The sequence below is a fragment of the Bombus huntii genome, chromosome 1, assembly GCF_024542735.1.
Source record: "Bombus huntii isolate Logan2020A chromosome 1, iyBomHunt1.1, whole genome shotgun sequence".
Classification (NCBI taxonomy): domain Eukaryota; kingdom Metazoa; phylum Arthropoda; class Insecta; order Hymenoptera; family Apidae; genus Bombus; species Bombus huntii.
Genome location: NC_066238.1, coordinates 301,303 through 327,553, shown reverse-complemented (window position 1 = coordinate 327,553; position 26,251 = coordinate 301,303). Strand labels below are relative to the sequence as shown.

The following is a 26,251-nucleotide window of genomic DNA, read 5'->3' as shown; positions in this document are numbered from 1 at the left end:
AAACGTTCGTCCGTTAGCAGGCGGAATTTTCGTATCCCGTTCTTCCACTCGATATCGGAAACGGTCGACTAGCGGCTTTGGCTCGCGCAAACCACGCGACACGTCGACGAAAAGCAGGCGGATGAATTGCCCCGTTGCGTCGATTTGTCGCTCGGCGAAGGACCAACTCGACGACGAGAGACGCCGGTCTCTTAGCTTCCCGTTTACGATCTCGTGCCGCGCGTACAATCGCGAAATGGAGAATCGCTCGAGCGTTTAATAGCGCGCCACCGCCGATTCTCGTTCCGGTTACAGCGGTTTCCATTGTTTTGATCCTTAGCCTACCTCTCTGACACGCGCACGCGCCCTCTCTTTCTCTCTTTCTCTCTTTCTCTCTTTCTCTCTTTCTCTCTTTCTCTCTTTCTCTGTACGAATCACGTTGTACACGATTCTTGAAAGCGTTGCTCGTGTCCCTCCGGTCCAGCCAGCCAGCCAGCCAGCCAGCCAGCCAGCCAGCCAGCCATCCAGCCAGTCAGCGTAAACCCTATCAAAACCGGCTTAAGCTAATTTGCAATTTACGCCGTGTATAGCTTGCTCGCTACATCGGCACGAACTGACCGACGCCGTCCGAGTTTCATCCTGTTATCGCGCGCTTTCTCTCTCCACTCTGCACTCGACAACGCCGCGTCCGAAAATTGAAATAGCTGCTATCGGCGGTTCGCGAGTCCTAAGAAGATTTGGCCAATTAGGACGGCTTAGTAACCTCGTAATCGTGCCGAGTAAAACCCACGTTCTACCTCCTCCTTTTCCACTCCCCCCCCCCCCCCCCCCCCTCTCTTTTCCCCTTTCCCTTTTCTCGTTTGTTCTCGGTTAACCTGTCGATCTCCGGCGAACCTCTCGCGGGTCTAACGCGGCGCTTGTTTCGAATCAAGTGGCGCGAGAATAGACGCGGGGATTTGCTTTTAGAGAAAACACCGGCCAAGTACGTAACGTGTCTCTACGTTCGCCTCGTAAAGCGAATACGAGTCGAGTTACTTACGGTTGCCCTTAAGAGGCTAGCGAGTTCAATTTCGTTACGCTCCGTTCTCGTCGAATCGCTGCAATTGCGTTTTTCCTTTTCTTGCGAAACATAGGAAAACGAAGGAGGGCCGTTTTTATTTTCACACGGACGAGCTTTTCTCTTTACCCGTCCGCCGCGTTAACGTAACCGTTGATAATTCTGTTCGTGAAACGCTTGGTGCCTACGTCGCGGCAACTAGCCAATGGTAGGGCACGTTGCGAGAGATTAATAAATCGCTAGAAATATTGCCTTTGCTCGAAGCGGTGAGCTTTTACCCTGCACTTTACGATGTATACCGTTTGGCCGGTAATCAGCTCAAACTGACCGATAAGAGGATGAAATTCATCCTCTTATAGCGTTTACCCGGTAGATGCGACCGTTAGGAAATTGAAAGCGTGGCTGTGTCGAACCTTGGGATTTACTCCGACCGTAATATCGCTTCGCTGATATATTAAATTAAAGCGCGTCGATCGATCTTTCGCGCGAAACGCCAATCTCAATCGAATCAGTCCGAAAATCGCTGACCGTGCGCAAACCCGCGGCGATCGACTCCGTAATTACTTATGTGGCGCACACAACTCTCTTTTCATCCGCCACACTTATTTCAAATGTTTCTACATTTTTGGGAAATTTACCATTTCAAAAATATATAGCGCGCCAAAAATACAGAGCACATGACGCGATATTTAGCCAACCAGACGAGTTTCTATTTAGATTTCGTTTCGTTAATTATATTACAGAAAGAATACATTGAACCGACTGTGTTACAGCCGAGAAACGAAGCAAGAGGCAACGACCGATAGGGAGGGATTGATCGTACCATTTATACATACTTATGCGCTTAAGATTAAGATCAACGACGAGATGAGAAAATAATTGAATCGAGCGTTCAGCTACCGAGAAGTATCTTTCGCCTCGACGAACTGCTATTTCCAGCGAACCGTTACTCGTTACTACTGCCTATATACTACGATATTTATCTACGGAGTAGATAACCGCGGTTCTAATTAAATCCTACGCTCTGAGTTCTTACTGCAACGCGAAATTGCTCCGCTTCGCCAACTATCCCTTAGTTTCCACCATCTTCCGCTATTATCCGTAGACTACGTGTCCACTCTGTGGTTAAGCGTTGGCGGTGGTGATCCACTGGCGGACACTTTCTCCGAAATCGTTCTTATCGACTACCTGACTACTATGGACATTTCCGTGGATTCCGACCGCCTTCCTCGACAGCGTTCGCTTCCAGTTCAATGGAAAAGGATCTATCGCCTGACCGTGGTCCTTCCTCGCGCGCGATACCTTTCCGGTTTACACGCCACCGCGGTGAGATCGAAACTCGGAGAAAGTTTCACTCTCGCGGAAAAAATGCTACTACGAGGATGAGAACGTTGCTTGAAATGCAAGTAGGTAACTGTAGATCTGGGCTCGCACGGGAAGAAGGAATTCTTGCGATAACAACGCCGAGATACGCGTGCGGGTATCGCACGTTCAGTTTCTTTACTTTCGTTGGAATTATCGGAACCGGAAGAAAGAAAGAAAGTACGAAGGCTGGCGAGACACGCGTAGCCGTATCGATTCCGTTGCATCGAATCTTTCGACCGATTGGCCAAATTCTTGGCGGCGGACTCGTTCGACGTTCGATATCCGCTATTCGCGTAATCGTCGCGCTTAACGAGCACGAGGGGCAACGATGCAGAGCGGATGGCGGAATCGGTGTATTATAGGTGGTCGAGACGAGGCTGAAATACGAGCCACGACGTCGCGTCCGTTCCAACGATATTTCGCGGCGTATTTAATTTGGATCGTCACGGCCGCGCGCAAACATTCGATCCGATTTGCTTGTAACGATGAGAACGGTATTCGCAAACAGAACGGGCAAATAAAAATTTCACGAATTTTCGTCGCCGACGGCCGGTCGACGTGGGCGCGCGTGTACCCGAAATTCCAACAGATGTAGATCGCGAAGGCGTCGAAACAGGAGGGGAAACGTTGCATGTACGTAGAACGTACAGCCTCCGCGCTGGACGCGTACCGTGTCCCCTGTGGACAAAAAAGTGATTAACCCGATCGTAGCGTGACCGACTGTAACCGATTAATTTCAGGCGGTGACAAAATTTCGCCAACTCGCGCCGAAATTTATTCGTTTCGGCGCTCGCTGCGAACGCATCGACGAATTTTTCGTCGCGTCACGTTCGACGCTTTTTATTTGCCGATTCTCGTCCCAAAAATCCCTTAAACGCTCCGATAGTACGAATTTCCGGCAAAGCTGGACGCATTTCGAGAGAAAAATAGCAAGATAGAGGTTGAATTTACGTTCGAACGTTAGAGGTGGTAATTTTAGAATCGTAACTTTGCCAGCGTATACCGTTCGAAGATCAACGGACGTGGAATCAAATTGAAATACAGGACGAAGCGAACGGAAACAAGAAGAAAAGTGCGTGCAAACCTATGCGGTATGCCGAATATGCTCTTGTTCTCGAGTTACAGCTTATTTTATCAATGGATACGTATCGCTGGTCTTGTTTCCTCCGCAGCTCGCTCTCCGAACTCGAGTCCCATTATTACGATACGACGAATTCGATTCGATCGGTTACGCGGTCATTTGGAATCTCTCTTTTTTTTTTTTTTTTTTTTTTTATCGAACGTCCGTTGACAGCGTGGAAACTGTTGGTCAACGCGATGACCAAAGTCGCCGACGATTTCGCGTAAACCGTTGGAACCAGCTTGACGATGCATTCGCGTTTCCATCGAGAGTGGATGTTCCGCGAAACGATAAATTTTGCGATAGTCGATCCTGTATAATACGTTGACTCGGGGGGGGGGGGGGAGACGTCGGACGCTTATATACGCGCGCTTATTCTCGTCGGTGGGAAAGAGCGAAGAGTGGTGGGTGGTGGGTAAAAGGGGAAATTCCGGTCGGTATTTCATTCGGGTCTCGTGTTAACGCCGAAGTCGGCCGAGCCCCGTCGTTAATTCTCCACTGCAGTTTCGTTCGTGGGATATTTCAGCGTTTCGCTTTGCGGTCGTCTCGTCGAAATACTCCGACCGATCCGGTTTTTACTCGGCCGATCGTTAATTAACTGCCATCGTTCTGACTGGAACAGATGCTACCGTGTACAATAAGATCCACGCGAATACGTACCTCGTTGTTTCTCACTTTGTCGTTTCTTCCGCGGTACTCGGTCGTTGCCTCGTTGCCTCGTTGCCTCGTTCGCCTCGTAAAAGTATTTTTACAGTTACACCAGCAGAAATAGATAACGAACCGGCGGATCCTCTTCCCTTTAGACGATCGTCTCGAGTCGAGTTTCTTGGAAGTTAACGAATATGTTTGCGTTACGAAGCATCCTCGAGGCGTTGTGACGAGCAATTGCAAAGTCTGTCGGGATGTTCGTGGCGCGAGTAACTCGCAAGTTGAAAACGCGTTAACGAATCCTACTTTCTAATTGTTTAATCTCGCGATAGTCGTTTAAAGCGACGCTGCGCGACAATACCGCCACGGTTAAAACCGTCGTTCAAAGTTGCTCGCAGTTTCGATATTTCGTAAGACGGATAGAAAATGGGGCACAGCCCGTTGCGTTAACGGATCTCCTCTATCCGTTTGCCAGAGGTACGACCGTCGAGAATATCGAGTGTTTCAACCCGGCGAGATTAAACCTTAAAATTAGAACGCGCGCTTCGTCCCCGGTTCATTGTTCCCGTCGCGTTTCTCTTTTTATCCTTCCTCGTGATCATCGTTCGTTCGTGTCTCTCCGCTACCTTTTTATTCCGCCGGTTTTTATCATCGTTACCGTAATCATTACTATTATTATCGTGGGACAAACTGCGTACGGCGATAGGCGTACCGATTGCACGAGCGTAAGACGAAATGAAATTGCAAGTAGCGAAACAAGAACGGAGAAGCTTGATTCGAAGGAGATGGCGCGAGCGATTTTAGGAGTTACGTACGACGACGCGAGCGGAGTGCCTAAAGGTAGATCTTAAGCTCTTTCCTCGGTCCTTGAGTACACGCGGTCCCTTATAACTGCGCGCGCGATCATCTCGTTAGCGTCGCGCGTCGCGTTTGTCTGAAACATTGGAACGCGTTACTTCGGGCGTTTCCTATCGTCGCGGATGTTTGAACGACGCGTAATTATTTCGAAAGTGCTCGACGGCAGTCGAGTGCCGTCGACTCGGCTCGTACAGCGGATACAGACGCGGCCGTTTGACGCCAAACAGGACCTCCTAAAGTCCTAGAAATCCGATCGAAGCGCTTTAATTAAAACCTAATCGCAATCTCGATTGATCGCAGTCTGTTCTATTTTGCCAAAATAGATCGACGTCCGTCCGGCTAACTTTATTCGTATCGGATTTCGGACAACGACAGACAATGGAGAACACAGCGATTAAATACGAGCAATTTCACTTGCGAATGAATTACGCTACCTATCTCCCGTTCGGCACACGCGCAAATACGATAAACAATCGGCAGAGACGCTGGCGCGTCGCCCGACCGGCGAAAGCGAGTAGTCGCGGTAGCCGCGTGGTCCGGCCGCGTGTCGCAGTCGCCAATAGTCTCCGACCCGTCTTCACTGGCCGCGCCACAGTAGCAGTGCCCGTGTTTCGTCCGGCATCGGATCCACCATATCCCGTCTTTCGCGCTTTGATCGCGCATATCCTAGCGTTTAAGCGTTCGCCGCCATAGGTTACGTAAATTCTCGTGACGCGAAGAATCAGAATTTCGACGATCCGATTCGACGAGGCAGGCTGGAGTAATAAAGAAAAAGAAAAAAAAAAAAAAAAAAAAAGAAAAAGAGAGAAGATAGGGATAGAAAGGGATCGATATATCGGAATAAATGCGCGAAGAAATCTGATATATCCCGAAGATGTAATCTGGACGTTCCTAGGCAACTGGTCTCGCGGTTCCTTTGCCGGTTACTTCTGTCTTCGAGGATGTAACGTTTCTCACGGTACGGCGATACACGGCTATCGAGTTTTCGTAAATCGATTTTCATTCGCGGCGCTGTATACTCGTAGAGGAATCTATTTCCTCGAGGAACTCGACGTTAAAGCGTTCGCTGCGTCTTTACATTCTTATTTCCTCTTTGGTCCGTAAAAGTTAACGATCCCTCTAATTGTTTGCTGAAATCTCAAATATCCAATTTCATCATCTTCCTCCGGTTATCTCAAACTCGCGAAAACAAGCGAAGCCGACTTTAACGACGAAAGCAGCGAGACTCGTAACGTCGTTTATCGCCGAATGTTTGCAGCTGTACTTCTTTCGGCATAACGAATAGCAGATGGGCACTCGATACAGGTTATGCCTGGAAAATCTGCGTTTCGGCAAACATGCTCGAAAGACGCGGATCGAGGGTAAAATAAAATAAGATTAAGTAAGTAAATTAAGGTTTCTACGGTATGAAACAGTCGTCGATGACGCAATAAATTTATTTAGTCTCGTAAAGCGTACATCGGTGGACAAAAGCGAGTTAAAACGAGTGGCGATGTTGGAACAAACGACTCGTTGAACGCGCGAATCTCGGTTTATTCTCTATTTCTTTTTTCGAACTTTCACAGCTAAATTATTCGTTCGGGTCTCTACTCGGAACTAGGCTATTTCGGACGAAACGTACAGAGAGCACGAAGCGCAAGCTAATATAAATTCTCCTGGCGGCGAACGGTATTATGCTAGATAAGAGCATTAGAATGGACCGGGTGGCTGGGATAGACTTATAAAGTTAAACAACATCTGTAGTTTCAGAGATACGAAGGCGGGCTACTAGTTTGCATTCTACGCGTACGAGTACCTTGTAATTCGGAGCAGCGAAAGGCGGTACGAACGAAATAACCAAAGGATTTAATTTTTTGTTCGGTAGACGGCGACAATTAGACGAGCGAAACGGCAACGAATCAACGACGATCGTTGTTCGCGTTCCGCGATACGCGTTTCTCGTCGAAGGATAGACGTCGAGACAAAAATGACGAGTAAACGGTATATTTTCGTTTAGCCTGGTTGTACTCGTGGCTGTGTCCCTGTTTCTTACGGAGGCGTTGACGCGAGCATCGAAGCTTTCGCAGTCGATAAATCCACGAGTACCTACCTATCGAACAACTCGAACAACGTGCATGAACGTACTACGTGTACAGGCTTCCATCGATTAAACCAATCGTTCTCGAATATCGCGTTTACGTTCGCGAGACGTTTAATACGAAAATTCCTGGCGAGTTTTCTAGTCGCGATTTATCAAGCGTATACTCGCGACGAGAGGCAAGTTGCGCGACGACCAACGAATACGGATAACGCGGAGGATAAGTGGAATTCACGGTGTCGTTGCTTCGTGCCAACGAGCTTGTTTTACGAGTTGCGCGACGGTCAGTAGTTTCGCGAGCATGGAAAAACGCAGTTTATCGGAATCGGAGGCCGAATTTTATTTCCGGCTGTTCAGTTGCTCGCGTTTAGCAGGATCGCCGGTTCTTCTAAAAGACTCATCGACGACGAACACGACGGTGGTGGATTTTTCAAAGGGCCACGATATATGTAGTATCGTGGAGAAGAACGTGGCCTAAGAAACGTCGAGCTAACTATAAACAATGTCGCGAGAGCCGAGGCGCTGTCGGCTCCATCAATGCGTTATCGGTCCTTCGAATAAATAGCTTCGCCGAAAAGACCTACGTGACCCTGGCTACGAGCGTCCGCGGAACACGTGTGCGGTGAGCCTAGCAAAAGACAAAAGAACGCTACAACGGCCAGAGAGTCAGTCGAGAAGCAGAGTGCGAGTTGAGCGGACACAGAATGTGCATCGACGTGCGACGATATTGTAGTCGGTCCTTTTGTTATCGAATATCACTTATTAAAATACATTAAACTTTAAACCTACCATCATTACTTGTCCTTACTCTAAGAATCCATCAGTTACTACATATATATATATATATATATATATATATTCCAATTGCGTATCGATCTACGCTATCTTTCTTTGCCTGGTAAACGCGCAACGACCACGCGATTCCTTCTTAAAGAGCCCGGTTTTAAAAGAGCCTGGCGCCTTTCATCGTAGCGCAATCCGCCAACCGTTTCGCGCTAGAACTCGCTGGTCGACGAACGCGACGACGACAAAGGGCGAAAAAGGGAGCTCACGAATCACGGAGCAACTGTGACGGGAAAATGAAACGCGTGCTGCTAACGAAGAAGATAAAGGAGAGGCAGGGAATTTTCATGCGTGGACGAACGACAGCGGTACGCGGCGAATAATCTCGCGTCTTGTGCGGAAAAGAGAAAGAAAAGGAGGGAATCGGCGTTAAGCGCGACGTCGACGTCGTGCGATCGATCGCCAGCCGAGCATAAAGAGCTCGGGGAATGAAAGGACGGCGGACGGCGAGTGGAGCGAGTGCAGCCGAGCTGCGTACTACCAAAGATATACCATTGGTGCGTTCGTGGATAGGGGAGCAAGCGTAATTCTTTTGTCTTCGCGGACGTTTCGCCGATGCTTCTGCTCGCTCCACGAACCGTCCGGATACGGAGACTGTAAATGGTAATTTAAAGCGACGACAACCAGCACACGGATAATCGAGCGCGTACCTTCTCCGAGCAACAGCGTCACCCTTCCCGACAACTTTAATTAGAGTAGCGGTTTCGACTTATCGAGCAGCGAATGCCGTTATTAATCGTAGGAGTCGTTTGCCATCGCGGCGTCCTTTCCAAGTCCCGAATATCCTTTTTCTCTAAATGTTTGCGAATGATCGAACATCGGAAAGAAGCCGATCGAAAGCGAATAAACGGAAAGAAGAGACGATGGCCGCCGCGGCTACGTTCTCTTTAATCTTCCTCCCGTTTCCCTCGCCCCTCTATCGTGCTTCGTTGTCCGTTAGCCATATCTTAAAGGAACCGTTACTATCGTTTGTTACAGCGACCGTATCGGCACAAGGTGTACCCTGATTTCCATTCAGAAGCACGCGAGATTACGTTTCGATCGAAACCGGGCAGTTATCGTTGGACGTAAATCATCGGTAAGTGTTTCGTACATAACCGAGCCTTTTCCCGTCAGCAGTTTCGTAAGAAAGAAGCGGGTCTGGGTCAGGCCGAACGCGTCTCGATCTTCCGCAATTTCTTCCCTTTCTATTTACCACGTTTGCGCAGGTAGAATTAATTTCCGTAGAAATCGATACTCGTAAGTTCTCCTCTCGTACACACACGCTCGCCCTCGGAAGAGGCAACGTCGCAACCAGCCAGACGAATAAAGCGTTCTTTACGTGGATCGCGAACAAACGAGTAGCATCTCGTTCGACGAGGCGATAAAGCGCGAGCAAGTGCATCGAGCATCGACGATAATTAATCGTCGCGTTGCAACTACGTTTCGATCTTTGAACGTGGAACGCGCACGCGTTCCATCGGATCCTCGTTCGTCTTTCACCAACTTACCTACACCCCTCTTAACGAACTCTTAACGAACAGTTTTTCTAACGCGACATACTCGCCGACGCTATACGCCAATTTCTCTTTTCTGCGCTTTTCTCGATCGTCGTTGCATCGTCGCAAACAGAACTGTGTAACACCGCTGGAACTATACCGGAAATATTTGGTTGCAGCGCGTTCTCGGCCGTCTCGAGCGTTTATGCGTTTCATCGCGGCTGAAGACGAGCCACGTCGGTGCTGGATCTCTATCGCGACGCCGTGCCGACGCCAGATACACTTATTCCCGTTGAACGAGTAATTTACATATAAATTCGCGGTTTAAATTTCGCATCAACAGCGCGACGAATCACCAAGAAACCCGTACGCGGCGGCGATTATCCGAAATCAACGTGGACGTAGAAGGGAAAAAAACGTTTGCGTCCGCGGCTGAGTTTCTCGAGTCGAACTACACCTACCACGAGATAACGTCGCGTGGCTGCAGCCCGTGGATGACATCGATCGAAATCTTGGCGCAACTTCTTTTTTGGCGTGCAACGCGAAAAACTACCGCCATTGCTTTATTTATTCTACATATTGCTCGTTATACGGTTGGACGAATGTTCCGTTAAGGGAACATAGCGACGTGACGTTCAACAAAGTTTGAAAAATTTGCAGATCGTTGAATCGAACAGCCCGAGCACCGTACCGAGTTTCCACGTCTCTCGTCTCAAAATTGTCATTTTCCGTTTCTTGCATTTTTACTTTTCATTGGACGGAACGCGCTCGTTCCGCGTCGGAATCGATGACGATTTAATTCCACGGCCCCGAGTAACGTATTCGCAATGGCGACCGTTAGCGCCGTGATCGTGCAAACGCAGGAAACGCCGCTGTCTCGCGGACGATCAAATTCAATCATAAAATCGTAAATGTTTGAATAGAGAAACGCGGTAGAATCGATCTCCGCGATGTCGCGTAGCATTATTATCGCGACGCTAACCCGTCGGTGCTAACCCGTCGGCGCTAACCCGTCGGCGCTAACCCGCCGGCGCGCCGCGCTTACCGAATAAATTATCCGCTTCTGTTTGCTCTCTCCATTCGCACGCGCCTTCTCCGTCTCTCGCGAGCGTTCGTTCTCCTTCCGCCGACGACGCAAGCCACGCGATAATTAGCACGAACGGTTAGCCTGACCGGACGTTGTCGTTGGCCGAATCGGCACGCGGATAGCGCGTCTGCCAAGCGCCGTCTTGATTCATCGACTCGGCGATCGAGCGTCTTGTCGCGCGTCGCCATTGTCTCCGAGTTTCGACGCGCGTTTCCTCGTGGCTGTCTGCGCGCGACTCGATCGTTCCAGTCTCGAATCGTACGAGCGCCTGTCGTCGATATCGCTTCGCGAAATTTGCAGCAGGCGAATTCGCTTTATTCGCCACAGAGGATTCCTCTGCAGCGGTAAAAGCGGTGCAACAATAAGGAGCAGCGGTACCTTGGAACGTCTAACGCGTAGCGTTTGCCGGCGAGAGACTTCCCCCGATAGATCGTGCAACGTGACGAGAATTTGTTTAGAGCTGTGCTAGGTTACGGCGAACTTTGAACGCCGCAGTTCAGGGTAATTAAACGTTGGTTATAGAAAGCACGATTAACGACTATGCAGGTTGGAAAGTTCGAGACGCGAATAGTCGAGACGAGAGTAGAGTTTTTCGCATCGGTATCCGATAGGAGGAGGGGAGCGGATTGTAACGTTCTCTTTTACGAAACAACGTTTCAATCGCAAAGAATCGATCGGTATATAGGAACGATCGCAGGTTCGGCCACGATTTCGATAGTCGATCGAAGCCATCCATGGAATCCACCGAAGGAATCCATGGGACCGTGTGTTCTCGTCTTTGAGACGCACGCGTCATTGACTCGACGCGATTAATTTAAAAAGGAAAAGCTGCGCATCGCTAGGAGAGATACGGCGCATCCGGTTAATCGCGCTCCTGCATAATTTCGCATCTTCGCTGTTGTCCGTCGTACTCTCGTTCCCTGGTTCTGGTCCTCCGTGCGTCCGTGTACGCATCGTCGATCGCAATCGGAGAATCGCTGGCTTTCGAGCGGTCCGATTTTCCTCGGACCACTCTCCACCGATGACGCGTTTCTCCTGATCGTTTTTCTTTCGTCGAAGGAACCGTATCCGATCGCTCGATACTTTTGCACCGGAATAAGCTGTTCTTTTCGAAGCGATATCGTTATACAAGGGGATACGCGGTGACGAGATTAGAAAATGTGGTGAAATTTATGGATTTTCTGTATCGCGTCGGGTTGGACGTCGTTTGAAATTTGCAGAGACCGGTGGTTCGAGATTCCGGTTGTTGCCGCTACAAATGGAACGTAGTGGCGGCTGGGTGGTGCGCGAAATTTCGCTAAATACGCGTACCTATTGTACGAAATACAAGCCAGTACCATATGGCACCGCTAGGCTCCGCCTCGGCTAACCCACTCGGGTATCGTTCATTCTGCCAACCGACCTAGTATTTACCGTGCCACGTATCCGCAAATATTTCAATCTTCGATCAATCATACGCGCGGAATACTCGCGACCCGACGCTGCGCGCTGCCGCCTACCTATCGTCGCCATGCTCGCCATACATCTTGTCGGGAAATTCGCCAGCGCGGATACGCTTTCGAAGAACGGGCGAAGAACAAACGGAACTTTATCGATTCAACGGGAAATCGACGGAATCGCGTTCCGTTTCGAGAATTCGCGCAAATGCAATTTCCGCTTGTCTCACCTTTTAACTCCGTCTATCCGTTTATTCGCGACGCGTTGTTCGTCCGAGATGCGCCGGTTCTCCTAAACGTTATTGGCAAACGTATTATACAGCTGCCTTCGAGAGAGCGCGTTTCGTCGTTTTCGCGAACGACGCTCGGTACGACGCTCGGTACGACGCTCGGTACGACGCGAGCCTGCCTTTAATCGGAGTCCGAAATTACGTGGAAACTGGTAAATAGAGCGCAATAGAACGGTGAAATGCCTGCTAAGCGATATGCATATGATAGTCGAATATGCGGTGGTAAGAATCCTTACGATCGCGGCAAACCGCACACGCCCTTGCGTCCCTTGTATCAGGTTCCGTCGAGGTGCGGCGTGGCGCGACGCGGCGAACGACGCGCGGGTTAACCCAGTCGAGTCGAGGCTTTCCTCCTTCAGCCGGAGCGAGTGAAGCGAATTTCGTTGAGCTTTCGGAGAGCGCAGAGGGGCTTCCTCGTTACGAGAGATCGCGAAACGATTAGAATTTACCATGCGTTTCTTCGCCGTTTTTCGCGTCTTTCAACACTTTTTACCTCGAACGACGTTGCCCGCGATTACGTTATCGTTTGGCGTTTAATTACGACGCGACGCTGTCGGTGCAACCACTTTCCACTCGTTTCGTCGGTGCAATCGTTTCCACTTTATCGTCGTATCGGATAAGAAACTGGCGTTTAACTAATCCGATTATCGATTACGAGATCGTGATCGAAAACGCGAACGAAACCTTGCCAATGCGCGTTATCCTTCCTCTTTGCGACGCTCGCCGCAGATTAACAAACGTTTGACCGAAAATCACCAAAACGTCGCACGGTCGACCGCTTGCGAATTAAATGCCTGCCCCGTCGCCATTGCCCGTAATCCGTCGAGGTTCTCCGAGCTAGAAGAGAAATTTCCCTCACACCGTGGAAAAACCTACCGGTGATTCGGCTCGTCGAGGATAAAGAGGAGGCCGGTCGGTTTTTTTTTGTCACCGCATTAGGCGTTCGACCGTATATTTCGCAAATTACAACGGATCAGTTGTATCGCGGTCCCGAAGCGAAGCGAGAGTTCGACGAACCGCGACGATACGATTTCCACGACCATGGAAACCGCGGCAACACTCGGCACGCGCTGCCGACGATTACGATGACACGGCCTGCGAACCGACAGAAAATATAAGGCTGTCAGTCGCAAGCGTTTAGCTGTTTAAGCCTTGTGCTGTGCGCACGTGGCCACCCTCTGGAACGCGAGACCCAACCCGGTGGTCCCCTCGGCCGACCCAATGTAAGAAACAACGTTCCGCTCTGCGAAGCGCTATGATTAACTTTGGAACGAACGGTCGCTGGCTGCAACTAATGCCATTGTAACGTTCTTATCGATTGATTCGTACCGTAGCGCCTTTCCTCTTCCAGCGTTTTTTGTCTGCAATTCCCGATGGTAATACCGAGTCACGTTTATACGTTTCTTTTAAACGTAATCCGCAACGCAACGATCCAACGTGTTTCGCGTACTCGCACGATAAAATCAACGACGAGCGATAAAACGGAATTGCGTCAAACTCGATTAAATCCGATGGCTGATACTCCAAATTTTCGTGCTACTTGGCGTAAGATACACGAGTACGACGTTGCAGGAGATGACAAGACCTCTGGATCGCACGACGGCGGACGAGTCCATAGCCCGTTGAGAACGCTCCGATACGCTCTCGAAACAAGACACGCCGCGCGGCTCCGAAATACTTTAGCAACTCGAAATTCCCATCGATCTCGAGACCGGCTTCGAGCGATCCGGCAGCATGCGTTTGGCACTGGGTAGGGGAGAGCAGGACGACGCGATGTCAGAATGCAAAATACACGGCGGCTGTTGTACACGGTTGGAGGACGGTGGCCGGGGCCGAGTCGGGAGTCGCAGTTCGATTTACGATCGCTTGGAAGGTACCGCGACACCGCGATTCCAACTAGCAAATTTTACCACGATGACCGCAGACACGGCGGCCGTGCGACGCGCGTTGCGTTAACGCTGCGGATGACGCGCACACGGTGGAATATAATACGCGGCTGTCGCTGGCAACGGTTTCAGTCTCTTTCGTGCCCGGTCAGATGGCGATCTTCTTCTTATTATTCTCGCGTTTCGGCCGCGAAACTCTAAGCTAGATTTTCGCTAATCCCGTGTAATTCGTATCCAGCGTCGGTTTCCATCGCGCAAATTTACGACCGACCATCTATCGCGAACGTAACATCCAGTCCGCTCGAAACTCTTCTTCGACTTTGAAACGCTGCAGCTGATACACCGTAATGATTATTCGTTAACGTTTCCACTAATACGATTCAACCAAAGAGCATTAAATTCGGGAGCTCGATGGAGTTTCGTATACGCGTGATTCGAGTAGCAATAAAATGCAATTACCAGCAGCCTTTTGCGGTGCATCCTATTTTCCGTAATTCGAATATTCGAAATCACGTAGATGGAACAAGATCTTACGGTCGATCGTCGAATAGGAGAGAGAGAGAGAGAGAGGTAGAAAAAAATGTCTTTCGGCGAAATATAGGCGGATATGCAAACGCTCTTATTGCCCGTTTAATTTTTCGTAGAGGCAAAAGCGGCCGGGCAAATTCTTTTGTACTTACAGATAAATGGCGCGTTCGGAAAAGTTGGCCACGGCGTAAGAATCAACCAACGACCCATTTTGCTCGTTCGTTGGTATCGGGCGAACAAACGCTGGGTGAAACCTTTAAACGTTTTGTCTCGAGTCGCGAGTTGCTTTTAAAATACGGACGAAAAAAGTGCGTATCGAAGGGCGCGTCGCTATATTCGTCGCAACTCGGGTTTACTAAAATTCTCTAATCGACGTTTATCGTATAAATTTTGGATCGCGTATCCTCGTATCCCGTTACCCTCGACAAAGTTGTTTAATTCGAGGCAGACGTATATCGTGCGCGCGAATAATCCGCGTTGGTTGCCGTATCGCAACGGATTGCGTTGGAAAAGCCGCGAGTATACCGTTTCGCGCAACTTTTAGGTCGCGCGATTGAAAACTGTACACGCTGGAGAAAATTCTCTGTGAAATTTGCTTCGATAACTCGCTGTACCCTGTTCGGCTACGCGATGCGACAGCCGCTGTTAATTCACGCTTAGGAGCAACTCGGCACCGCGAGCTCCGCGTGCGACAGAAACGAAATTTAACGAAATTTAACGAAATTTAACGAAATTTAACGAAATAATGGAGCGTCGAACGAGCGAACGTATCATCGAACGGGAACGCGACGTAATTGCAAGACGATTCGTCATGGTGAAATTAACTCGGTCGAACGAGGGCGGCGGGTAAGCGTGAAATCAGTGATACCGGTGATCGTTGATGTCGACGCGCACACCAGAATTATCGTCATCGTCGTCATTCTCGATAATACGGGAATCGATCTAGTTCGATGCAAGGATCACCTCAGCGGGGTCATCCCTTTGACACGACGCTTATCGCGTGCAACGTGATTGACGCGTCAGGTCAACCGTTTCTACTGCGATTTCATGTTACCACTCTATCACTCCCGGCCAATGGCTTTCGTCGACGAAGCGCACCGATACACGTGCCTTGTTTACGCGCGCCTGCGAATACACCACTGTCATTAATATTTTTGCATGCATTGCCGTCCACATTTTTTATCGCGCGCCGAATAAAAGCAGCGACAGGATCGTCGCGATCGAAATTGGGTATTACGGCTAACGAACGACCGTTTCGTTGGTCGATTCGCTTTCGTCCGTTCGTCCGTCCGTCCGTCCGTCCGTCCGACCGTCGCGTCGATTCGCAACACCGAGCAAACAAACGAAAACGTTCTATCGCCTTTTCCGTATAAACGGAAACGCGTAGGACCACGCCTATGACCAGGCGTATACTTACGTCGATATACGTATATAGATACGTGTCATCGCTTTCCACCGCTTTCACCAACAAGTACCGCTTCCACCGTAAATAAACTTCAACTAACGTTGACCGTACCGAATCGATACCGTTTTTTCAACTTTCCTAAAGTAACGAGCGCGATATGTAAATGTCCGTGCAACTTGCACTCGCAACCTTCTTCGCGTCAAGCGGCGTAAGTTATACGAAACCGTTTGTTCGAAACCGAGTGCAGCGAGTCCGCGAAAGTACGGTAAGAAGGCGTATCGGCTTCTTTGCTCTCGGGGGGCTTTGAAACGCGACAGAGGGTAAGGAGAACGGGTCGATGGAAAATCGTGCAAAGTCAAGCGTCGAATTTTGGTCCGGGCGCCGGTTTGGTTCCGTCGTAAAGCGTATCGCGAAATTGAACAGGTTGAAACGAATTCTCGTAAGTTTAGCGTGGACCGAAGGGGGTTCGTAGAAGGTAGGACCGGGAAAATTTCGGGATAATTTACCAGGAAGAGAAAGAAACAGGCGTACGGGCGTACGGGCGTACGGACGGCGGTAACGTGCAACCGCCGCGTATTTCGGTCTTGTTCCAACGAGAAAGAGCGGCGTGCGCCGCGTTAAACGAAGATATTTACGTTATACGTTGTCAAGGCGGACCGTGCACGCGAAAGAATCAACGACGAACGAAACGAGATGAAACGCACGAAGCGCGAGAGGCCGAATCGGCCGAAGCGAAGGAACGTTCGACGAGACCGTTACCGCCGGAAAAATTTATCATTTACCGATATTATCCGGCGCGGCAGAGGGACGGGGAAAAATATGTTTGAGCCCCGACGGAGCCACAGATAAGTGGCGTCCGACGCTGCAACACTCCACCGCGCGCTGGATGCGTTTTCTCTTTTTTTTTTTTTTTTTTTTTTATATCGGTCTCGCACGCCAATCTGTCCAGAGCCTCCGCAGCTTTTATTCGCGATATCGTAGATCGAAAAGATTAATGCAACGAGTTGGATTTAAATATTTTACAGCTATCTGTAAATCGCATTGAGAAGGACCAACTGGCGGGGATCTCGCGCGAAAAATTCACGCGAATCGCATCTACGTTGATCCGTTGTTTCGGAAATGTTGGCGGCGCCGACGCTTAAATTCTCCGCGCGCGATTTTCACTCGAACGCTACTTCGAGTATCGATCTTTGCGATTCTCGCGACTCGCTTTCGCTTCCGGTCGCGCCGACTACTCGCCCGAAACTGAATATCGTTTCACGGTCGTCGAATTTCCCCGACAGGTAATCCGACTCGTCGATTCGGCCGATAATTATCCGACAACGATAATAAACGAACGTTCGATTTCCTTACGAACGACGATAGCACCGGTTCTAACGAAGCTGGGTAAATTAACGGGCTGATACTCGTTTTTTCCCAGTTTGCACGGCAGCAAGACCGGATTCTACAAACCCGTAGCTCGTCGACCTCGTCTTTAGGCTAAAGGGTTTACTCCGACGAGTTTCGCGCTGCCTTCGAAGCTTCGATTAAGGAGGCGTCGTTTAATTTTGCGCAAGCTTTTCAATCGGCTTTTCGTCAACCACGCGGCCCGAGACCGTCCAAGTCGGCTCGCTTGGAAACCGATTTCTTACCCGAGACGGACAAACATCTTACCGGTCTTATTTGTCGTAATTCGTTGCACGGCCGTTCGATTTGCCCGTGAGGTGGAGGAGGAGGAGGAGGAGGAGGAGGGAATAAACGCGTACCGGACGGGCAGTCGTTGGAGCGGTACGTGATGCAACTGGATCGCGCTCGCGGCGCTCGACCAACGGTCAACGATTAAGATGAAATTTTGTCAAGTGGCTGGAAATTCCAAATTCTGCCGTCGTAGTGCGGTCACGCTGGAAAACGAAGTCGGTTGGTCGGCGCCGGAGATGCGCGCGGAATAATCGTAAGTCGCGACCGGGTCAACAGTTTCCCGCTGATGGTCACGAGGAGAAGGGGGTCCGTTCGCGGTGATCGATGAACGGTGAGCGGTTGGCGCGCAGTTAACGCGAGACGACGAAGGAAGGACAAGAAAAACGAAGAGCAGAGGACATCGGTACGAGATGAATTCGCGCAGCGGGAAACGTCTCAAGACGGGGGACGAGGTCGGAGAAATGGAAGGGCGGAAGAATAAATTGGGATTTGGAGAAGGTGAAACGCGAGAGAGGAAGGAGTGGAAGCGAAAGGAGGAGCTGACGAATGTAAGACGTTAGAGGGACCACGGAGGGGATATTTCATGAAAGGTACAACGAGAGGAAGAGACAAAGAGAGGAAAGAACGAGATTCCGCATATACGTCTAATCTCCTGCGACAGTTTTTGGATGGCTCGGTGCCGACCACCGTATCCTCGTTCGTTGTAACGTTGTCGAGCGATGCTTCCTCGACAGTAGGCAAACAGTGGACGCGCGTTTCCTCTCGTTTGCTCGATCGGGTGTACGAAGTAAACGAGTAAAACGACGTATAGGCACGTACGCGGAGAAGAAAAAGGCGAACGGAACGAAGCACGAAATCGAGAGAAAGTACGCTTTCGACGTTCGTCGTTGTTTACTCGCGTCGCTTAATCGGTACGACATCCGTGTTCACGCGTATAATCGCGGAACGGACGAAGGGAAGAAACGTCGCGACGTGGTTGCACGGAGAACGATCGGAGGAACTCGTTTGTAAAGCCGTTGCATGGCTCTGGCGCAACTTGTCACGCCTCCTTCCCCTCCCCTCTCCCCCTTGACGAATTAATCACAGCCTAGGAATCCCTAGCAAAGATCCAGGAAGGCGTTAAGGTCTGCACGAGCGATTCCGCGATGGATCACAGCCTCGGATGTTATACTTAAGATCCTCGATTCGCGTAATCGCGTTACCTCCTGCCTAAGACGATTTTCCGAGACGTCTCACAGCCTCGAACGAAATTTCATATCTCGTAAAATTTGCAGTTCCGTGCGTCATCTCGCTTTCCTGCTCCTCGCGCGTTGCGCCGACCCGCTTAATCGTTCCTTTCCACGACACATTGTTGCGCCAATTTACGACACGACTGCAACGTACAGCCGTATTTACCACTCCGACGTCGGTAAGAGAATCCAACATTGTATCTTCGGCAGAAACTTGGAACGTATTCGCGTTATTCGTCGTTATTAGATCAAATACCGAGGACCACTCTTACGACGAGGCTGAGTTAAGTCGAGATTCGAGGGCGAACTTCTCGTAACCAGCGGAGAAGGGTTTCGATCTCGTTTAAGAATCTCGCAGGAACCGAGCGTTCCAACTTGCGCGACTTTTCGATCAGCCGTGCGCCCAACATCCTGGCCGATCGCTTCCGCTTTTACCTCGACGTACCACCATCGGGCAAAGTCGATCACGGTTCGTCTACTCCCACTCGATGCTTGCCATTCGATCCAGGGATGGGAGGGGGAGGGGGTAGTTTCGAGGTTCCCCGTCGAGGACGATCGTCGATAGAGGGGACGTCGATCCTTCCGCCGGCGTCGGAAAGAGGGTAAAATTCTTGAACCGAGTCGAGCGCAGCTAGTCGTTTAACCACGTGACATACTGTTCGTGCTTGGCACGCGGCTCTTCTTACCTTCCGGACGAAGAGGTTCCCCAAGATGCTCCTTTCATCGTGATGTTAGATAGAGAGGCTTGGACGCGTCGGTTCGCGAGGCAGGCCGTTGCTTCTTATCGTCCGATCGAACGCAGCTGTCGACCACGGCACGTGCTCGCTGTTACTTGGCGTGGAACGTTAACCTTTTATCGAGTCGCGATGCGTAAATGCATCGTTGACACACCGACACCGAGTAAAGCTGCAACGTAAATAGAGCATACGATACTCGGATCGCGCCTGGAGCGTCCTCTCACGGCGAATTGCCGTTGTCATTCAGCCCCCCCAACCTCTAACCCCTTTCTCCCGTTATAAGCGCGTTCGCGTTGCGATCGCGTGCGAGCAATCGTTCGCCGGTTCCGTTTGCGGCGCACGTTATACCGAGACGTCCCGTAGCCAGCTATTCGACGAACAACGCGTCTCCTTACCGATTCCTCGACTCGTATCGAGAACGAGCAACCTGAAACTAGCTCACCGCGAGAAACGCACGCGTATCGTCAACCGTACTCTTGCGTCGGCCGACCTTTTCCGTAATGAAAAATCTTGGCCAAGCGGAAACGAATAAAACGCCGCTTTTATCATAGCCGGGTTACTCGCGAGAGCCGAGTAATCAGGCAACTTTGCAATTTCCGGGTCGTGCGAGTTCCGGGTCGGCGTCGGTCGACCGGATATCGTTCCAAGGAAGACAGACCCCTAATCGATAAACGAAAATCCTTGTAATTAACTCTTTTAACGTGTACAGCGTTATACCGTGGAAAACGGTTTGCCGGGCTGCGTAATCCGCTTGTTTTATTTTTTCGTCGCAGTTGAATCAACCTCGGCCCGACCGTTACGTAACGAGTAGTTTACTTCTCTAGTCGGGGATTAAGAGCCGGATCTGCCGCGCAATGCCTTGCAAGTAATATATATCACCGTGCTAAACGCCGAGTATTCGTTTTATCCTGGTTATCGTTCGGCGGACGACCGGTTGGTCGAACGCGAAGCGGACCACGTACTGCGAGCACCGAAAGAAGAATTTAAACAGCCGAGCCCGATCGTGATATTCGATTAGAACGTCTTTAATAACGCGGGTAAAAATGATCGCTACGATCGGCGTGGCAGCCTCGTCTCGCGCGGCACGCTCAGGGCCGCGATATTTATACAAGCGAAATGAAATTTTTAATAAACACAGGGCATCCAGCGCGCGGACGGGGAATTTATAGCGCGGCGCGGTGCAATTAGAGGAAGGAAGAAAACGCGAGGGAAATGACAAAGAGGGAAAAGAACGGTAGCAGAGCGGACTCGTGGCCAAAGTTACCCGACAAGCCCGCGCCGAGAATTATTTTATTCGTTTTAGTCGGATCGTTTCTGCTCGGATTATTAATATTATCGGCAGACGCGTTCGGAAAGAATTCCGGCAGAGAATAGCAACGATCTAAATAGAAATCTCCGAGTCGGCTGAGTAATCGCTGACGTTTTTACATCGTCCGGCCGGCCGGCAGTCGAAGGATTAATTTTTGCGGAACGGGCAGCGGCGCATGGTCGAAACGTTCGGCGCCACGCGTTTTAATCGCGTCGATTTCATACAGTTTAGTCGACAGCCATTGGTTATTCGGGCGCGACACGCGCCATGCTATTACGTTCATTTGCCCAAGGCAAAGTTATTCTTCTGTTTTTTTCCGACCGACCGACCGATCCATCGATCGATCGGCCGTATTTACGCGAGCCACGTTCGTTCGCGTCTCCGTGAATGTTTTAATCCTCGAACGATGTCGAACGATGTCGAACGATGTCGAACGACCGATGTATGCCCCGTTTTCGCCACAGACTTTTAACAGAGCGACGATTATCGTGGCTCACCGAGCGAAATGTTACGCCGCGTAACGCAGGCATTTAAGGAGTAGACGAGCCGTACTCGTACACCCTGCCCGTTGCTCTTAGCAAGCCTTATTTCCGTGAGAGACGGTACAGCCGGCCTTCGTTCACTATGGAAAATTTACGAGAACGCTCGCCGAGCTTTCGAAGCGCGCGCCCCCAATTCGTCGATCTTCGTCGTTGTCGAATTAAAATTGCACCGCGCCTAACTTGCTTCTTCTCGCTGGCTTCTCCGATATACCGTACCCGCTCTCCAGGCTCATACGTTCAAAGATCCTTTGCTTCGTTCCGTTTCCTCTGCTCTCGCTTTCTCTCGCGGAATTTTTGAAGCAAAGCAAGCGCGTGAGAATTTGGAAGTTTAAGCGCAGAACGAGCGCTGGCGGAAGGATACTCGACGACTAACGCGAAACAGCGGAGACCGTTTGACAAGGATTAAAGTTAACGGGATCGAGGTGGGATCGTTGTTCCGCGGCTCGCGATCGTCCTCCGATTAAATACGAGTCCGACCGAGAGAGGCAACCGGATTTCCGATCCTCGAGACGATCGTTTCATCGTGACACGTGATAAAGGGACACGCCGCGTCGCGTCGTAGCCCACGGACGGACCGGATCGTCCATCCAGAAAACGAGAAACCCGAGGAAAAGGAATTACCCGTGTTGGTGTTAGGTCGCGTCCTCGTCGCTTCGCTTATCGTTGGACACACGCTGATCGAACAACGACGCCCTTTCACGGATCCCTCGTGTTTTTCCTCTCTTTCGGTTTCGTGGTCCGCGGAGAAACACGCCGACCAACGCGAATCTCGACTCGTGGTATAACGTTGTTTCGTCGGCCCGGCCTTTGACGCTGGTCGCGAAAGCGAATCGATACCTCGTCGATCGACGCGTGGCGGCGATACGCGTTGCTCTCGTCCCCCTGAGACGCGTAATTAAGAACGACGATCGAAGAACGACGGAGAATCGACGGACGAGGAGGCGGATCAATTCGTTGGATATCGCGGAGCCGGCGATTATCGCTTACCGATTAATAACTGCGACCCTCTTCTCCGGAGTTCGTTACGACGGAGTGGGTTACGACGTTTAGTCGCGATATTAACGTACCTCCAAAGATTACAGACGTTAAGCCTGCTTCGTTCGCTTTATCGCGACTCTTCTTACGATCTCCATCGAACGCACCCCTGCGATATTTAATCGCACGGGGGACGAGGATCGTACGAGTGCTCCTCTTTCCCTTATTTCATGACCGATCTCCCTCGAGCGATACTCGACGTCGTTCGAGTCAAGTACCTTCGGCTTTGTATCAAAGTCGGCTATCGCGTCGTTCCGTGTCGCGGCATTTTCCATCCTAAAGGGATTCTTCGTTTCACATCGTAACACGTCCTACGACGCGTTGTATGGTCGTAAGAACGACGAAACCAAGATCCAACCTTTTTATACTTATTCGTATCTGGATCTCGAGTCGGTTATTAATCGTCCGGCGGCACACAGCGCTATTATCTCCGAACCGAGAGAACAACGTCGAAATAAACGGCGCAGCCGGCCGTTCTCACGAAACTCGCTCGCTCCAAGAATCCCGTGGCTCTCTTTTTCGTCCGCGGTCACCCTTTGTCCGTGAATTGGCATTAAACCGAGCCCCGATCTGTGCGCAGATCGTGTTCCACTGCGAACACTGTAAAGAGCAATTGTACGTCGAGTCGTACGCGGAAGTCGTTATCCCGCGGGTTACATTATCGCAGCCCGTGGTTTCCGTATACTCGCCCTATAGCGAGCCGCGTTAATTCCAATTTATTCGCCCTTTCGAAACGTGGCCCGAAACTTGATCCGTCTTACGTTCGCCAGTCCGTATCCTCGATACGAGAAATCGATCGACGTATTCCACGTATTCGTCTCTTTCAAGCCGCCAAAGTACGACTCTCCGTACGACTCTTTATCATTTATTATATATCCTATGTTTTATCGTTCTTGCATTGTTTTGTTCCTCGACGTTGCTCTAGTCGGAGCAGATGCAAAGTATTGGATAATCGAATCGAGGCAATGGGACCTCGAGCGACAGGCGTCGTATCTTCAAGGACAACCATGCCCGGACAGTGCCACGGTTACGAGCGCGAAGCCTTTTAATCGTCTTTCGCTCGTAATACGCGCTCGTACGCGCGCATTACGCCGATCCCGACACCGATCTCGATCGATCGCGAGATCGCCAAATTAACGCTTAAAGCGACCTTGCAATCGCTACGTTCGGATCGCGTCGTCGGCGCAGGTACCGCAGTCGAGGTTGACACCTCCTCCTTCGCTCGGCTCGTCGTTTCTTGCTGGATCGCGAGAGAAAAGGGCCGATATCCGCTGAAACGCGCGACGCGGCATCGAGTTGGACCTCGTCGCGTTCTACGTATATCGACGATCCGTCAGAGAAGAACATCGGGAATCCTCGATCGCACTCTCTCGAGCCGTCAAGCCACTCACACTCGAGCTTTTCGCTCGATGCCCTCGCTACCCAGAGAAAAAAAAAAAAACGAAAATAGAGGTAACCGATCGAGCGCGTTTGCGCTTACGCCAACGAGGAGAATCTCTCGAAAAGACGAATCGATTCTTTAAGAATACGGACAAACTGTGTTTCGACGATAAATCCTATGCCCTGGCGGATTCTCGATAAAATCGTCCCTAGTTTAGCCTGCGTGGGTCTAGCGAATTATCCGACTTTTTTTGTCGAGCAACGACAACGGGGTATCCCCGGCAACGAGCTTGCAACTCGCTCGAAATCGTTGCCGTTGTAAATTGCGTAGCGATAGGAAGACATCGATTCGTCGATCGGATCGAGGGGATGTAACGTCTGTGCGCGCATTTACTTTCTAGAATCGCCAACGACAGTATCGACGGTTTATTATTCAAAACGGTCGTTAACGAGACACCGTTTATCTACGACCGATCTAGTGGCATTTACATCGAGTTGCTTTCCGTGGTTCGAACGATTCGAACCCGTACAGCCGATTTACCGGATATTATCGACGACCGAACCTCGAGGTCCGAAATTACGAGGGTCGACAGCCTGATGATAACGCGTCGCCATTCTTCGGGCGTGTTTCGATCGTTGTTAATCCGACCTGCAGTTCTACGAGCTGCAATCCGATCGAACTCTCGACGGAAAAATCCTCGACGAGCGCGTCTCCGATCGAGACGACGCGGCGACGACGACGTCTGGAACGTCGAATCCCTCTGCGATCCTTAACGACTCGACACACGCGACAACTCGAAGCGGGAGAGTGGAACCGCGCCGGATCGGGATCGGAGTACTCTTAGGCCGGGTATGCAGGCTTTATTTGCCCGTGATAGAGGAGTTGCATAAGGAGAAGGCGAGTGCACGGACGGCTGGTGGGAGCGATGAAGCGGCGCGAGAAGGAGAAGCTAGGTTTCGCGAACGTGAACGAGCGAGAAGGAACGAGAAGGGAGGGTTAGGTCGAGCAGGTCGTTGACGGTTGGAGGATGATGCCGTGTGGTCCCTGGATCGATCCCGGCCCGCCACCACCCCGACGCCGCAACCACCAAGCGTCGGCTAACTACCTCTCGCAGATGTACGCGTGTACGTATAACGGCGCACACTCGCGCGACACGGGCCTACCTCTCCCCATCCAGCGCCGCTCCAACGACCGCTTCTCATCCACTCTCATCCACTCCGATCTACCGACCTTCTCGTCCTTCTCGTCCTTCTCTCCTCCGTCCTCTCCTACGCCACTCTACGTTCCGCTCTACGCTCCCGTCTGCGTTTCGGTCTCGGCATGGTGGCCGAGCCTCGGCCGAAACCTAGGCAGGCCATCATGTACCGCATACGATACGAACGTATCCTCGTCGTCGTCGGATCACCGAGAGAGCGGGCTGCTGTCGCGCACAGGCACGCTACGACGCACAGCGTTACTCTCTTCTCTCTGCGAACGCTGACACCGCGTCGTACCGCTGTAGCACGCGTGTCTGCCAACTCGTGCGAAAGCCGGGTATCAAGCACAGACGTGGCGCGAATCGTACGCCGTGCTCGAAACGCCGAGCGAAACCAGATTTCGTCGGAGCTCGCCGCCGCTTCCTCCTTTGGATGGAAATTTCCGCCGGGTCGACCAGGTTCGAGCTTCGCGCCGAGAAACGAAAACGCGGCACGCTCCATACGAAAGAATCGGATGTACGCGAGAACGTAAACGGAAGGATCTGCTCTGCCGGGAACGAGCACGGCGACTTTCTTCGGAAATTTACAATTTTGATGCGCTGCGTTGCCTAGCGAAGCTAGGATCACGGTGCCGGTGTTCGAGGCGGGCTTTCTCCGTCTTCCGCTCGTATTCCGCGCTCGCGATCGTCCACGGTCCGTCGACCACGTCCGCGAAACTCCATCGCCACCGCTGTTCGCTTCTCGCGAACGTCCGCGTGCCATGTGCGCGCCCTTTCTTTTCGCAACGTTCCAAACGTCCCGTGCTGTCGCAAAAATTACCTCGTTGCAAAAAGACACCGAGTTTCATCGCGACCAGTGGCAGAACGAAGGAACCGATTCGCCGCGCTGCCTACGTGCTCTGGACGCCGTTGGTAAGCGCTCGCGCGGGCCGGCGTCGTTGTAAATATAATCGGACGAAGAATCTTATTCGATTTAATTTCGCGATGCTAAAGCGTCGAGCCTCGAGAACGCCCGTACCGATATCTATATTCACGCGCCATCCTTGCAATTTTTAACACGGCAAACCGTGATCAGCGGTTTCTTCGTCG

At 51.0% G+C, this 26,251-nt stretch overlaps 1 protein-coding gene across 4 annotated transcripts in view; it reads left to right on the top strand.

The window, feature by feature from the left end:
- Positions 1-26,251, top strand: part of LOC126871315 (leucine-rich repeat-containing protein 24-like) — a 152,701-nt gene that overhangs the window by 32,774 nt on the left and 93,676 nt on the right. For 2 of the 4 annotated variants that reach the window (XM_050629974.1, XM_050629955.1), the window contains exon 2: positions 8,926-9,025. The exons of the other annotated variants lie outside the window; for them this stretch is intronic. The gene's annotated coding sequence lies outside the window, so the exon portion shown is untranslated. The remainder of the gene's footprint in view (positions 1-8,925; positions 9,026-26,251) is intronic. 4 annotated transcript variants of the gene reach the window in all.